This window comes from Catharus ustulatus, chromosome 2 (genome assembly GCF_009819885.2).
Source record: "Catharus ustulatus isolate bCatUst1 chromosome 2, bCatUst1.pri.v2, whole genome shotgun sequence".
Lineage (NCBI taxonomy): Eukaryota > Metazoa > Chordata > Aves > Passeriformes > Turdidae > Catharus > Catharus ustulatus.
The window spans coordinates 21942348-21959289 of record NC_046222.1 but is presented as its reverse complement, the minus strand read 5'-3'; positions in this window follow the sequence as shown (position 1 = coordinate 21959289).

Genomic DNA, 16942 nt, shown 5'->3' with positions numbered 1-16942 from the left:
ATGCTCCATGGACACAGATCCCGCCCTTTGCTCCAGTACTAGGATCATGCACGATCCAGCCAAAAAGGCCTGTGTGTCCTGCCCTCATGAGCCAGTGCTCCACTCCTGCCAACAGCCACTCTTGTTTTTTGTGTATCTGTCTGCCTTTCCTGCCACCCTGCAGGCAGCATCTAAGAGCCAGAAAGGCACAAGCAGTTGGATGGATAAACTCATTTTGTTCAGGTGCCCAAGTAGCCAGTGGGTGGGTAATGGCTTTTGGTCGAAAGCCATGCTAAGACAGTGATGAAAAGGAAGGCTTGATGGCAAACTACAGACCTCCAAATGCCCAATCTCTAATTAGATGAATGTAAACAAGCTAAAAGTCTTAAAAAGCTATTTCCTTGGGCATTGGAGAAGTTAAGATCACACTGGGATTTCAGGATTCATACTGTGACTCATCATAGGTGACACGCTATTTTTCACTTACTTTCCTCAGCAACAATCACTTGATGTTTTAGAATAAACATCTGTCAGGAAACAGATCATATCCTATAGGAGCAGAAGGAGGAAACTAGACTTTGTTCATGAAATGCTAAGAATGTATTTTTAATGACAGAAGCCTGGGGCAGTTTCCCATAATTAGTTTTCAGGAGTATCTCAGAAAGGTTCTGGCAGGCTGCACAGTGCTCATAAATCTGTGCTATTGTAAAGTGTTCCAGGGTCCCTTCAAAGGGCCTGGACCAGAGGCAAAAATAGCAGGATGCTCTTCATGTGGTAATCCCAGCCCCGGCAGACTGGGAGGTATTGGGAATCTTAATGAGGAATTCACTCTCTGGAGAATTTTACCTCTAATCTACACCAAAGAGAAGGGAGGGGAGAATAAATAAACATAAGTGCTCACAGTGCACTTTGACAGGTCCAAAAGAGGGCTTCCAGAGTGTCTTAAGTTCCTTCATTGCCAACCAGCCATGACCACATAGATGAAAGTAGTCAATATCCTCTTCATTAAAACAAGACCAAGTTCCCAGGCAAGTTTAAATGCATCTTCACTGGTGTCACCTGCACCTTCTCCAAGAGAATCCTTCCAGGGTGTATCAGTTAACATGGAAGGCAGGACATATTTCCAGCCAGGATAGGAGAGCTAGTACATTTAAGATTCAGAGAGACCTGCTTCAAAGATATCCCAGCTTCACAGCACTTGGAAACTGTTTGGATATGAGAAAGAACAGCAGCTGCCTGTATACCCAGGAGGGAGAGATGAGCCACCTCCATGAAAAATGTGTTCTACAGTGATTTTGGCTTACGGAAATGGTTTCTTCCATGAAGATGCAAACACCTGTAGAGCAAATTTAAACAAAAAATTTTTCATTAATTTATCTTAATTTTTCTTTCAAGTCCTGGAAGACTTGATGACCTGATGAATATCAGTGCTCTACTGGTAGGTACCATAGCAGTAACAGAGAAATTTACTTTTGTTTGCTTGGGGATTTTTTTACCCGCAGGGAAGAAGGATGTTTAGTTCCCAGTAGTTATCATTGCTGACTATCCTTGCAGCCCTACAACAAATTTCTTTTGCTTGCATCCCACAAAGCCAAGAAAACGTTTCCTTATTCTCTGCTTGTAGTTTCCACAGAATGAAGATAAAACCTGAGCAAGTTAAGAATGAGGAAGGAATAAAATTGAAACAATAATACTAAGAGACATAGCAGTATTTACTTGCTCCTTCAAACCTTGTACCCAAGCATCTTGAGGTTCTTCATACAGCCCTGACACCCTGGTGTTGAATGGTAAGTACTATTGTCCTTTTCAAAGGAAGGACCACTAAGCCAGGAAGTGAAATGAAATCTCCTGACAGTGAAATGAAATCTCCTCATCCTAAAATGGTGTTTCAGATCAGAAAATTTTGCTATATCCCAGTCTGCATATTAACACTGAAATAGTTACATGTTCCAAAACACAGACAACTTCCCTGAGAAATATAATTTCCAAACTATTTAACAAATTCAAAAATGAAAAATCCTAATTCAAACGTTTTCTTGAAATAGAGAGAGAAAAATTTGGAACATGTAGAAAAACTTATGACTTTAATTCCATTATGAATATTTATGTACCAGAGTACATCAAAGAGAGTCAAACCTCCTTTATCTTTCATTCCTACAGAAGTTGTCTTAGTTCTGTCAGTAAGGGACCTTGGGACCATCCCATCAATTCATCAAACTCAAGATGCTTCACATGAGGATCTATACTAGGTTAGACAATATGATCTGACTCTTCCTCCCTCCATTTATGCCTTCTGTAAAATGAAAACCCTTCCACTTTGTAAAGAGTTTTGAAAATTACAGAAGAAAAAAAGAAACAAACTAAAATGCAGTGAACCATAAACCAGATTAGTTTACCAGTGTATGAACTGAAGGATGCCAAGATCTGATGCCAAAGGCAATGCCTGCTGAAGGCATTTATTTTTCAAACAAAGGATTTGCCTTTCAATCTTAGTTGAAGAAATTAATTGTTCAATATTTTGCATTTGTACTAGCTAAGACAACCTAATGCAGAATTGGAACCTGAGCAGCTCCAGTGAATCAGTGGCTTTAATTCTCATTATATTCAGAATGGCAGGGCCCAGCTGGAAAAGGCAACCTTCTCAACAGCTACCTTCTCAACAGCTGGCAATAGTCAAGGGCAAAGGAGTGAGTGCTTCACTTCAGACACTTGAATGAAGCAATGTTTTACAGAGCTAATGTAAACACAATTCAATGGAGATTATGCTGGCAGAAAGCCACAACAAGGTCATAAATTCATGGTGCTGGAAGACCAGCTTGGCTTGACCTGCTGGAGTAGTTTGCAAAACACTCCAGCATTTCATATAAATAAATTTTTTACCCAGGTAGTAAACCAAGAAAATGGCTGGATTACTGGATTTTCTATTAAATGTCACGATTCAACACACAGTTCCATTTCCTCCACAACTCACCCTGGTTCTGAAAATAATAAGTAAAATGAAAGAGGTTCTCAGATATGTCTGAGTTGATTCAGCTAGACAGTTGAATTGGACAGTGAACAACACAAATTAGAAGCTACTCTCTTCTTGCTTATTCTTACTTCCATTGGACAAGGAGCTAATTGATGCTGTCCCAAACTAGGAGATTTGGGCTGTGAATATATATCTTTAGTGATTCCTCCAAAGGGGAGAAGCTCTCAAAATATTTTTTCAAAGAAGAGCCACAGAATCCTCCTGGGTTATTGGTTACTGGTATTCTGCAGCCTTTCCATTTGCCTCTTACAATGTCTTTATAAACAGTCTTACGAATGCTTGGGAATCCCTCTAGCACCTGGTTCAACAGACAGAGGAATAGCACTGGTGGTAGATGATGTCCATAAGCATTTGTCCTAACTGGCATCTGCAAATATTCTGACAAAGGCAATCTCAACCCAGTGAAAACATCGCAGAGGACTTTCACTTCTTTTGTTCCTGGTAAATCAAGTAGCTTTATTTCCCATCATCAGTAATGAATTATGCCAGATTCAGTGTTAACTCAGTGAAGATTCTCAGTTTACCTCACTGTTTACAGGCTGCAATAGCCCATATTTCAAGAAATGTAGGGTCATTCCCTACAGTCTTTCTATTTCTTTCTCCCTTCCTTCAGCTTGAACCAGTGCAGTGGCTGATCACAAATACCTACTCAAATATCTACTAATATTTTTGGTCCCTCCCCCGAACAGTTCTGCTCATTGGTATTTTGGTGATTTTTTTTTTTTTTTTTTTATGGCTAGGTTTGTTCTCTCATAGTCTTTCAAATAAGCTGGAATCACATAATTCTCAAACCACCTTCCTTTTAATTAAAGAACAACTAGGTCTGAAAATGTATCTGTGACCACAAAGACTGCATATTGTAACATAATGTACGTACAGATTCCTTATCCCTGCTTGTTTTGAGGAAGAAACAAAATTCTCTCCTCTCAAACCATCTGGGACCAGAAAGCTTCATAGAGATTGACAGGTCTCATCCCAGTATCTTGCAGGTATTACAGCATTCCCTGGGGTAACAGGTTCCCTCAAGCCACCATCTGCACAACATTCAGAAAGCAAGGAAAATGTAACAAGCTGTTGCTGTGTAGAGGATATCAGCAATGCAGCATGCTATGCCTGCTCTGCAGTAAGACACCTAGGATGTCTGAGCTTGAGAGGAAGACTGTGTGTGTAGCTTCTTCACTTACATCTGGAGTTCACATAGTGCACTACACAGTCCATATCCTCATTGTTGACTCCAATCCTTCTCTGGACCTATAGAATTTCCATGAAGATTAAGGCAGGCTCCAAGGTCCAAGACGTGGTCCAAACAAGTTAAAGGTCTTTCTGAAGTCAATTGCTTAGGCCAGCTCTCCAATGTGCTCCTTCTCCTCATTAGAACTTAGAATTCTCTAACTGAGCTGGGACTCAATCTCTGAACTTGAAGGGTCAGTCTTCTCACATCCAGGACTGTCACTGCCATCTCAGATTTTTCATGCTGACATTGGGTGCTGCAGGCAATGATTTAAGACCTGGCTACTGCAAAAGTGGAAATAGAATGGACGAAGAGCAGCAATCATAAGCAAGTCATTCACAAGCAGGTTTAACTCCCATCTCCCAGCCAGGGGAGGAGGAGAGAAAGGGAGAAGGGGGTTATATCCTATGGAAGAAAGGGAGAGATGACAACACATTTGGGAAAAGTTAGGACAGTGGTGCATAGAGAGCTATTTTTAAAACCAAAGGAAAATTCTTCCCAGCAATGATCGGGGTGGAAGAAAAGGTGCTGAGAAGGAAGAATTTAGTGGTGAGTTGCAGTTTATAGCCTCCATCCTGCCATCAGCTACCTGTCCATCAGCCAATATGTTTATGCTCTGGTAGGAAAGGCCATGCTTTCTCAGCCCACTTAGCCTGGGTGAGCCTAAATGTTGCTGCTTGGCTTTGAAGTTTGCCCTGTGCTCCACCTGCTGCCCTCCTAGCATGATTTTGGGTCTCCATCCTTTTTAGGTTTCCTCTAATATGCTGCCTGCTAGGCTTGCTAAACTGCAAAAACCTTCCTTGACATCAGGGCTGCACAGTCATTGCTATCCATGCAACACTCTCAGTAAAAGGGAGCAGGACACTTTGGGATGTTTCAACAAACCTACAGCTAACACTGTAGCATTTTATGGGATGGAAAAGGTGTGTTAGTGGGAATCCTATCTTTTGTCACTAAGGACAGAAAAGGCAGAATTACACAGAGGAGGTGATGAGAGGCCCACTAGTAGCAGCAACAGAAAAAATACATTTATTCCAGAGTTAAAAATACGCATTCTCTTAAGACTGGCTGCTTTAACAGGACATTTATAGACCATACATTTCCAAATTAGAATAATGGAACTTGTGTCATATCCTTAGGAAGCTTTTCAAGAACTACATAAGAATGAAGGATCATCTACATGTTTGTTCATGTACAGTAAATTCACGAATACAAGCCGCACGGACTATAAGCCGCATCTCTGGGTGTTGGCAAACATTTCGTTCTTTGTCCATAAATAAGTCGCACCTGAGTATAAGCCGCTCTGTCGTTCGCAGCGAGGACCTGGTGCAACAAAGTTGCCAAATAGTAACAGAACCGCAGCAGGGCGGAGTTTACTGGCTCAGCTAAGGCTGTGCAGGCTCGGCCCGCTAGGGGCTGCAGACGGGGCCAGGTGGCCCAGCCCAGCGCTGCTGCTCAGCCGGGCCACTCGGGGCCGGCCGCCGCTGCCGCTGGGCTCGGTCACCCCGGCCCGGCACTGCCCCGCGGTGGCAGGCAGGTACGGAGCCCCCCCGCACCCGCGGCGGAGGGCGGGGACAACAGCCCCCCACTTACCCCACGGGCCACCGTGCCAGCAGCACGGAGCCCCTGCCTTTCCCCCAGGCCGCGGGGAGGGCAGCACGGGGACCCCCCGTCTCTCCCCCAGGCTGCAGCAGAGGACGGAAGGAGAGAGCTCTCCCGCCTCTCTCCCCACCCCCTGTGCTGTCTGCAGGGAGCCAGGCTCCACCCGCGGCGCAACAGAGTAACAATGTGTAACAATCACGAAATGCCAGCTTTTACTGGCAAGTTGCTTGACTCGGCGCCTCGGTTTCCACTTCTGGGGGGGGAAATGTCAGAAAATTATTCACATATTATCCGCTCCTGAGTATTAGCCGCATTTCCGGTGTGGGAGCAAAATTTTAGTCAAAATGACGCAGCTTGTATTCGTGAAATTACTGTACTTTCTCCCCTGTTCAGCATATTTTTACTAACTAGAAGTGATGAGGAGAGATAAACCCACTTTTAAGAACAGCAGGTCTGAGTCCATGTCCTATGCAGGCTAAAAGGGAGGAGGAGATGACATTGTTGAAGTCTATTCTTAATAGAAGGAAGAGAAGAACACTGAATTTCTTACAGTCTTTGTTTCTGTATTTATGTGTGGCTGACAGAAAGGCTGTTATGAGGCAAAGGCTGTATTTCAAAAGTGCCTTGCAGAGGCTTACATATTGCTAAATGTCAGCTTCCAATTTAGGAACTCAAATAGGAAATAATAGATATAGACAACATTATCCTCCAAGATAGGCCACAATGTGTGAAACAGGAAAAAACCCACAGCACTGCCATAATATCTCCTTTGTGAATGGCGCGACAGGGACTGAGGCTTGTATTTATATGAGTCTGTATAGATTCACATAAAAACACTGGCCTGAGATGGGTCAGTGAATGCACTAAATGAAGGCACCATGGCATTGTTCAGCATTGTCTCATTTGATTCTAATAAAAACACTTAGCAATGCCTAGACACATGTATTTCTGACCTGTTACATAGCATGTTATTACACTTGCTTCCTGGAATAACAGCAAGGAAACTTACCTGCTACAGACATGGATTTGTGGGCAGAGATTTTTATAAGTAAAACAGGTTTATCACACAAATGCAGCTTCTGGTTATCACTGCATTGCATGCACCCTCACAGCTTCTGCTCAAACTACAGGCTGCCTTCTAGAGGGCACCAGTATTCAGCACAGATGATGGAGAATCCCCCAGGCAGAATGCACTCATTTTTTTCCCCACACACATTGAGTTTTAAGTACATTTTTCCCCTCTACAAGTGAGTTTGGCCTGTGCTGGGTGCTGCTGAGAGAAGAGCAGATCCCTTAATCACACAGCCCTCTGGCTAGAGAGTCAGTTAGAGAGAAGGATGAGGGAATAGATGTCTGGTTTAGATTAGGGGATTGTTCCAAAACTTTCTGTTCCATGCAAAAAACACACCACCAAACATTTGTGCTGTGAAATGGCCAGCACCCTTCAAAAGGGACGGGATTGGAAGAATTTAGCAGATGCAAAGTAATTTCTCATTATGTCCTGTCCAAGAATGGCAAATGGAGAACCAGAGTAAGAATTACCATCAGAAAAGTGGAGAATTCAGTTATGAACTTGTTACAGGATAAAAAGAGTTTCACAATTCCTCCAAATCATTACATTTTTCAAGCATAAGGTTTTCATTAATCCTTTTTCAAAATAAGTTGAGAAAAAAATACCAGTTCCAAAAAAAATCCAGCAATAATCCAACACTTTCCAAAATACTAAAGTTTGAAAAAGTAGGGGAAGAATACAGTTTGTTGCCTTCTAGACAGCTGAAGATTATAGAAGGAGGTTATTGGTTTTTTCTGGGGCTATATCACTCGTTCCCCCTCTCATTCCTCAGAGATTAATAAATCTTGGACGCTTGCTATGTAGCAGGTTCATCAAGTGGGGAACTCATCAGTAACTTCTCAGTAAGGCTTCTATTTTAATAGGCCTGTAATGAAATGAAGGTATTTTATTTCGCTCTAAAACAGCACCAGCATAATTTACATATTATGCTTATTTGAGGGCTCTTCTCCCATGGAACATACATGGACATAGTTTTTTATATTGATATTAAAAGCAAATGGAATTTGTGTACCATGAAGCCTCACACCAAGACCTGCAGCTGGGGTAGGACTCTGAGTACTGCCTGGGAAGTGGTTATTGCTTCAGTACCCAATTTTTTTTTCCCATTTAGAATAAACTAAGAGCTCAAATCCTATGGATCAAATGCTCCTCTCCTATCTCTCTGTTTAATTGTCACTGCTGTTAAATGCAAACGTATCTTCTCCTTGCAAAGCCATTGGCTGCTCACCTCGGTGCAGCACAATCACAAAGGAGCATCCTGAGTGCTCCGAGGATCCCCATGTGGCACTAGATGGCGTTACAAAACAGTCACGGTTCCGTTCAGGGGCGAACCACGGGGCTGGGAGCGTTGTGTAATAGGCTGCTCTGCTGCGGTGCAGTGCCCCGGAGAACCTGTTTACATCTACCCTGTCACTAAAACATGCTTGGGTACCAGCTCCTATCTCTTTTAAGCATATTTAACTCACACGTGAATAAACTGAAAGAATCAACATACAGAAATCATCCAATTTCTTTCTCTACCACAGCCCCTACATGCTGCTCCTGCAAATGTAGCCACATAAATGGCTCATACCAAACTAATCCAGTGAAACCAGGGACAGTGGCAAAGTCGGGGCTGTTTCCATACTGAATATGGTCCGAACCTGGAGAATTTGTCAGGCACATTTCTAATGTCAAGCAGCCAATTCAGTCACTGCCTTCCCTTAAACTTCTGGTGTAGCCGATTTTCCAAAAATAATGGGGAGGTTGTATGTCTATAAATACACAAGAATAGCTCATGGAACCCAAACAATATGAAAAATAAAATTTAGGAGTTAGCTTGCCATTCTGCTGGGAGCTTTGGGAATCAAGTCAGTATTCCCATCTCCCACTTCACCCAGACCAGGGCTGTCAGCTGAATTTACCTCTGAATTACCAGTGCATTACCACTCGCCTGAGGTCTGTGCTCAGTTGCAGCTGTGTAGCTGCACTGGAGGCATTGGATTTGACAGATATTAAAAGGGAGAAAAATTTGGTTGTGCCTGTACAGTTTAGCTAACAAGTTTGCTGATGATGTGTGAGCCTGACACAGCCCAGTTCCCTTGTTGAGAACTGTGCCTGTTCTGCAGTCAGCAGGCTCATGTTTACAAAAGGTCAAGTCACACCTGTAAGCGTGGGTGAGCACTTCCTATTTTCCTTCTTCTTTCTGCACGAGATGTGTGTATGTACCCAACACTCTCCACAACTGGAATGACATATTGAGGTGAAGCAGACACAAAAGGCCAATACAGTCATCTGGGACTTAATCCCCTGCCAACAAGAGATCTTCTAGTGCTCTGGCCAGCTCAGATTTACGTGACTCACAATAAGCTCTTGCCATCTCCCTTGGAAAGTTACTCGCAAAGTTTCAATACAACTCCTCCTTAGCCTCCAAAGCTTCACCCTGGACTATTCTTTGAAAAGTGATCCTATCGTCCTAGGCTTCCCAGCAAGAAATCTCCTCTCTGATTCTTCATATCACAAGCTGGTGGTTGGTCGTTTGTCCAAGATTAACATACCCACTTTTTTCACTACCTCCTAAGCCAGTCTCTCAGTCTCTCAATCACTTGTGCTTTTCTTCTCAAAGAAAATGAAATCTCTCCCTCTATAAATAGTTCTGGTGTGTGTTTCAGTCTGCTGCTGATCTTTCCATTACCAAAATTTCTTGACATTTTATAGCCCACCATCTGGCTGTACATGATGGCATGCAGATGTTAGTCATGCAGATGTCAGACATTTTTGGCTACCAGTACAGCAATAAAGAAATATTTCTCTTTCACAAAAACTTGAGATCTTGCCTTAAATGAACTAAATAATAAAAGGCTAGTTCTATACTGGGCTCCCTTTGCTTTTTGCTGTTGATGAATAGCATCATATTTTGCCACTTATATTTGGGGAAAACAGTGCTCATTCTTCTCCTTCACATTGTGTGGTGAGCTAGAAAGTTCGTTCAGAAGACATCATTATGCACGAGGAGTTAGGCCCCGCCCTCTCCACGGCGTTAGCCAATCACAGCTGTACCAAAGTTACTTAAGCCGGCGTTTGCCGAGAAATAAAGGCATTTCACCGTCGACTGCATCAGTGATTTGTCCGGCGACTGGGATTGTAAAAGTGTATGTGTGTGTGTTCGCCGTGGCCCGCTCTAACCAGGTCGCCACTTGCCTTCGTTTCTCCCCCAACGAAGGCAACATAGTGGTGCCGAAACCCGGGATCGCCCCCAGGTGTTCGGGTGAGGGAATAGCCCCCGATACATGCGGCTGAGGACGATCCGGGTGACGGGACTCGCGCTGGAAGAGGTGGGCGGTCGAGGCAGCTGGATCTGACCCCGACGGTGAGGACGCTCACGTACCGCCAAGAAATGGATGCACTTGGCAAGGTAGTTCCCCAATTGCATAGGCAATGTGGCATCCGATGCAAATTAAGGAATTTTGATTACGTAATCATGCAGTTGTTAAAATCGAGGGCGATAGACCGTGCCACAGACACCCTGCATTCAGGGTGCTGGAGGGAGTGTACTAACGCCTGCGCTAACAACGTGATTGTCTCCAGCTCTGGTAAACGTTTGGAGAGCTGGAGAGGAGTTGTGAGGACTCTGGAGGGAGCATTGTTGAAACAGGAAACTTGGAGAGCGGCGCGAGACTGTTTAAAAATCATACCAAAAGTGGAGGTGGCCGCCACTCAGTCTGCGTCTGGTGATTGTGCGGGGTCGAAAACTGACAACCGCTCACGGCCCCAGTCCCTTATCTCAACCCCCGATCCAGCTACTAATCGGTCGCCAGAGTGCAAGAAAATGTGTGAGCCGCAGGGCATTTTTAAAGAGGCAAGCCCTGAAGAAGTTTTTAAAAAAAAAAATAAATAAATAAATAAATAAAAACGCTGCTCTACGCGTCACAAGATGGTGCCGAGCCTGAGGGCGAGGGGTGGGGCCAACAGCTTTCTCGCGCCTCACACACGGGCAGTGACGAACATGAGGGGCCATGGCGGGGCCGCGAGTGGAGGCTGTGGAAGCGCTGTTGCGGGAGTTGCTGAGGGAAGAGGCGCCGTCCCGCATTGCCGCCCTCGCCGAGGAGCTGTTCCAGGCGGCGGAGGGCATCTCTGAAGAGGATGGGAAGGTGGCGGAGGGAGAGCCCCCCGCTCCCAGCCCGTCGGGAGGAACGGGGGGTGCCTCACACCCCACAGCCCTGGCCCAGGTTGGTGCCGCAGCTCCGTAAACACGAGCTGCTGCTGCTTCCCACCCTTCGCGGTGAAGCCAAACCTGTAGCACTACTGAAACGTAAAGAAAAGAATTAATTTCTTCATCATTCGCCCCAATAGCGTGGTGGAAGTTCAAAATAAAGTGAGCAATGTTATTTTTAAAAGTAAAAAAAAAAAAAAAAACCAAACCAAAAAACACAGGGTAAAGAAGCAGGGAGAAAGACAGGAGATTTGCCCCAAGGCATCTGGGCATCGAACCAGCCAGTCACAGAAGAAGAACATCTAGCTCTCATCCACGCAGCAGTCCCTCCATCAGCTTCTTCTCGTGCCAGGACTGCGGGCGCTCCTCCTGGAGGGGCACCGGGTCCCCATCCAGCAGTCCAGGCAGGAGCGTGCCCACACATGCGAGAATTCCTCTGCCAGCACCCTGGTGCACGGACTCAGCTGCAGGTAACAAGCAAGAGAAGACATGGCAGAAACAGCTGAAGAACATTCTGATATTCCAGCTGTTGTTCCTTTATCGGAGTATGAAGCAGCAGAACAGGAAAAGACGGAAGCCCAATGAGTGAAAGATGCTGAAGCAATGAGAGAACAAACCTCAGAGGAAGAGAGAGCAGAAAAGTTAGAGGAGACCCTGAGGATGGAGTAAGGATCTGAAGGGCTGGTACATGCAGTTGCTGTTACTGTTGTCGAAGAAGAAAGGTTGGTGAGCAGCATTGAGGAGAGATCACCATCATGGGTATCTGCTGCTCTGACAGAGTGCATTGAGCAGGCAAGAGAAGAGGAAGAGAAAGAAATTCAGAAAGCAGCTGAACTGGGTGTTACTGTGGAGGATGCACTGCTAAGACAGTGCCAAAGACTAGAAAGAATATAAGTGATGACACCACAGCAAGTGAACTGGAGCTAACCTCTGAAGCAGTGACTGCTCTGAAGACAGCAGAAGCTTCCTGTGCTAAAGAAACGATGGAAGTTAGTTGTAACGGGCAGAGAGTACGCTGTAGTAAAAAATGATGATGTCATCAAGTGGTGCCCATTAAAATCCATAAAGCCCATGCTGTCTAACAAAACCGATGAAACTAACGAGATCTCTGAGTTTCTTTTGACAGGTTCGCTGCCGTGATCCATCTCATCAGCCTCGTGTTCCATCTTCGTGCTTCGGTGTTCTGTCGTCGCCAAACCCGCTTCATTGGCAAAGCAAAGAACTCGAAGACAAGTTCCAACGTCACGGCCAAATGCTCTGACAATGAAATCAGTTCGATTACCCTGTTTACCCAACAGCCCTGTTTACCCCCCATGTGTTCACCCTAGTGGGACTAGTTGCAGTTGTTGTACCCATGTTAATGTTCGGTTCCCTTTTCATTGTTGGACTAGATAAGTTATAACCAAGTTGCGATTGCATTTAGACGTTTAAAATAGTTCGTGTGTTGTTACTAATATGTTTCACGAGTTGTTACTAACATCAGTTTAGCACAGCTGCGAAGGCTTAATCGGTCATGGAGAGGGGGGAAATGTGGTGAGCTAGAAAGTTCGTTCAGAAGACATCGTTATGCACGAGGAGTTAGGCCCCGCCCTCTCCACGGCGTTAGCCAATCACAGCTGTACCAAAGTTACTTAAGCCGGCGTTTGCCGAGAAATAAAGGCATTTCACCGTCGACTGCATCAGTGTAGCGAGTGATTTGTCCGGCGACTGGGATTGTAAAAGTGTATGTGTGTGTGTTCGCCGTGGCCCGCTCTAACCAGGTCGCCACTTGCCTTCGTTTCTCCCCCAACAAAGGCAACACATTGTTCCTTAAAAATTCCTAAAATCTCTTCTCAGCTAGAATTCCCCCACATCACTGACACTGAGTTACTTGACAAAACTTTGGCCACTAGTTCCCCACCACAACAGCCTGACACTCCTGCCTCCATACTCTCATTGTCCCTTGAGCCCTGCATCCATCTCTCCACCTTGTCTCAACAGAGATTATAATCTCCTTGAAGAGATTTTCTTCATGTCCTAGGTTTTAGACTGCAGGTACAATAGAATCATGGCCACAGCCGGACTACTAATAGCCACCATGGATGAAACCATAAACTCCTTACAGGAATTCATAGCAGTTAACAGTAAAGGAATTAAATGGACTGGGTATCTCACCATCTCCTTTGTATCCAGCAGAGATGAGGCAGATCCCAAATGATTTTGTAGAGAATGAATATATGCTTATGCTTCTGGAGTTTCAAAAGTCATGTGGGAGGTGAAGTGAGGTGGCTATTGTTATATTAGTCACCTCTGTAGAAAGGACACTGAAGAGAACTGTAGCTCCAAATAGAGTGGCATTTCCAACAGCAGCAGAGGTGTTGTGTGAGCTGAACATGGTATCAGTGTCAAATGCACTTCCTTACTCCATCCATATGACTTTCAAAGAGAAGTGAAAGAAATAAGATATCTAAATCATGTTTTACCCATGTTTACATTACTGTGCATTACTTGGTACTTATGACAATCTCTTCTTGGTAGATGGAGATTTTTGGTTCCTTAGTCTCCATTTTGAGTGCATGGACATACAAATACACTTGCAAAATTTTGCTTTTAACTAAATGGTGTTGGCCATATCTTGAATCTCCCAGTGCTGACATACATGAGTAAAAAAGCTTTAACAATTCTGGTCATTTGTGTGTTAAATTTCTTTTGCTACTGGGAAAATCCCAGGTCACCTCCCCTTGGTGGAAGCAGGAGTTTGTTATAGTAATTATGGAAAAAATAACAACATCCAGACATGAAAACTTGGACAAATTATTTCACCTGGGATCTCTTTCACAACATATTTGCTTTCTCATTTCTTTCTCTCTCCTCTTTAATTTTTGGAAGTCTGTGGTCTCTCTTCAGCTTAACTGTATCCTATAAATACAAGCAAAATCCAGAAGTCTTCACTGAACACAGTATCTTGCCATTGATTTCAAGGCAGCTGGGTTCCATATATCAGGAAGATATGTGGCTTTAAATACAAGGCTGCCTTTAACATGAAGATAAGAAAGCAAAACCAGAAATGGAAATATCAGTCCTTACTGTGTATTTCTCTGAAGAAATCTGTTGTACAGATTTTCCTCTCTTTTTTGTTATTTTTGGAGATTGTGACTTGCCAGGGAGTTTTTGTCAGTAACATAACTCTCTAAGGTGAGGTGGCACTGAGATGTCTGTCTTCCAGGTCTTCTTGGGCCTCCTGACGCTTCCAGTGACTCAGCCCATTCATTGGACAGAAACGTTGGCAGCATTGAACTGCTTTGTTCCATGTATTTAGACAGAAGCTGCCTGGACTAGAAAGTTATTCTTTAATCATAAAATACATACAGAGGTACCAAACTCGATGGTAGGAACTACCTGCACTGTAGTTATACTTGTGCTTCTAGCACTAATATGCTCCATGAACAGTCCATAATGATCTTTTGGAGAGGGACACTGAAGGTTTTTCTCTGAATGCTTAAAAATAGGAATATGCATGGCCCCTATATATTGTAAGGGAAACTCATCCAAAAATAAAGCTTGAAATGCTATCTAATATACAGACTATCAGATGTGTCTTTTCAGATGTGAGTCTCTACAGGAGTATAATCCAGGAACAGCAGCAATATATTAATGAAACATGCTTCAACCACATTTCTTCTGGCAGATAGTACTTTTGCACTGTAGTCCAAAGTACATAATGAAATCCTGATCTCACTAGTTGCTGGAATGTCCTTTGTCAATAACTGTGAAAAATGTCTCTTACCCTTTAGTGCAAAACTGAGCTGTGGAATTTATGTGCATAAGTTCTTCCACCCTTTAAAAGTATTTTATCTTGAATGAAAATACTGACACTGATTGTGCCTGGCAGAGACCACTCCCTACCTCTGCTGTATATCTTAATCCCTTCTGTACCAATTTTGTTTGTGTGAATTTATTGCCTGTGAAGTAACTACATCAACAACATCAAAAAACTAGGTTTTTTTATTATTGTTTGATTAAAAAACATTACTAGTATTACCAATCAGCAAAGACATGCATATGTACATCTTCTCAATGTCCCTCTATCATGGACTAGTCTTTTTTATTCTTTGTTTTCTTCTGCTACGGAAAAAAACGTTAGGATTCAACTGTGTTAGGTTTTGGCCTGGTGGGAATCTATTCACATGACACCAGGGTTCAGTTCCAACCTGAGCTGAGATTATGTCAAAGACTTAAAAAATAAACAGACAAGAGAACTCCTAATTCACAAACTTTGGGCCAATGTCTTGATTTCTCACACTTTTTTTCACCTTCTTCCTGTGTTATGAGCGGAAAGCACCAGGGTAGTCACCATTGTTCAACTGGCAGCTGCTGACCACTTGCCATCATCTCATGAATTATAATCTCAGCTACCAACATCATTCTGTGCATACTTCTACTTCCAGAAGTAGCACAGGGAGGTCACAGGATTCATGTCCCTGTCTGTAGAATGATGGCACTAACCAGATTAGCCATTCTCCCCCTCTCCTAGGTTCATAGGTTCTGCCCCTACACAGCCACAGAAGAGAAAAAAAGCTGTAAGAAAATAGGAATAACTGTATTCACCAAGCAAAGAGAGTATTCAGGAGGCTGGCATGGGCCTTCCTGCAGCGTATGAAACCCTGAAAGAAGGACATGGATCTTTTTCTCACTCTAAATGAAATAACTTCTGACTTGATTTTCTAAATACTCATGTTTAAGCTGGTATCTGTCCCTTTCTTCTCCCTCTCCCAGTGGACCTTGGATAGGAGACACTGCTGCTGAAAATTATTTCAAGAAAAGAACTAAAGAGCCCTGAGTTTCCAACTACTTTTACTCCTTTTTCCTAGTTTTTAATTCCACCTACAGACACCTGGCCAGTGGAGCACCTGACAGAGCACCCCCTGCAGTGAGTACCCTCCTCCTCTGCCATCCATCAAGAAACTATTCCAAAAATGTCTGGCAGAGATGATCTGGTTCCAGCCAGAGGAGATGAGGGAGAGCCAAAGGTTGCCACTGAGTGAGACACAGGAATACCTATTTACATGAAGGAAAGAAAAAAGAGTGGCTCCACTGAAGATTAAATGCCATGATGTACCTGATAACTTATAAATACAAGGGCCATGAGTGCTTGCAAGTGAGCATAAGCAGCCCGAAAAGTGATTAGTTTTTATTATCTGCACATGATATTTCCTGCTGTCACTTTCAGGTTTGAACTGTTTTCAGTCTGACCTGAAGTAATGGGACATAAATGTTAACTCTCATTCTGCCTTAGTCTTTTGCCTTGCCTTGCCTTCCCTCCACTGATCCATGCAAGCAGCAAAGTGAGATGGCACTTCAGTATATGCTTAATTGCTTTTCTGACTTAAATCCATCAGAGAATTTGAATCTTCTCCACTGTCTACCAATGAATGTTAGTCAAGAATGTGTGCAGCCACGTAACCAGTATTTTTTTATATTCAACCCAAGGCATTCTGACATGTAGTCCCTGAAAGTAAAAACTGTGCACAGTCCTGTTTCGGAAGACTCTTCTACACGCAAACTGTGGCACAGTCTGTTTTTTAAACATGATACTCCTCCATTCCTATCCCTTCAATTTCATAATCAAAACAAGTCTCTATTAAAACCCAAACAAACAAACCAACATTAAAAAAATTTAAATTAAAGGGTGCAAGAGAAAATTTGTAAGGCAGGATATTTTAGGATAGATAATGACTCCCACAAATACGTAAGAAGCAATCCCTCCTGAATCAGTGGGCTGTGTTTTTTGTGGCAGAATCTCATTGAAGTTCCTCTACCAGTGGAGAGGAGAACTGAGTCTTTCCTGGTAAGTGA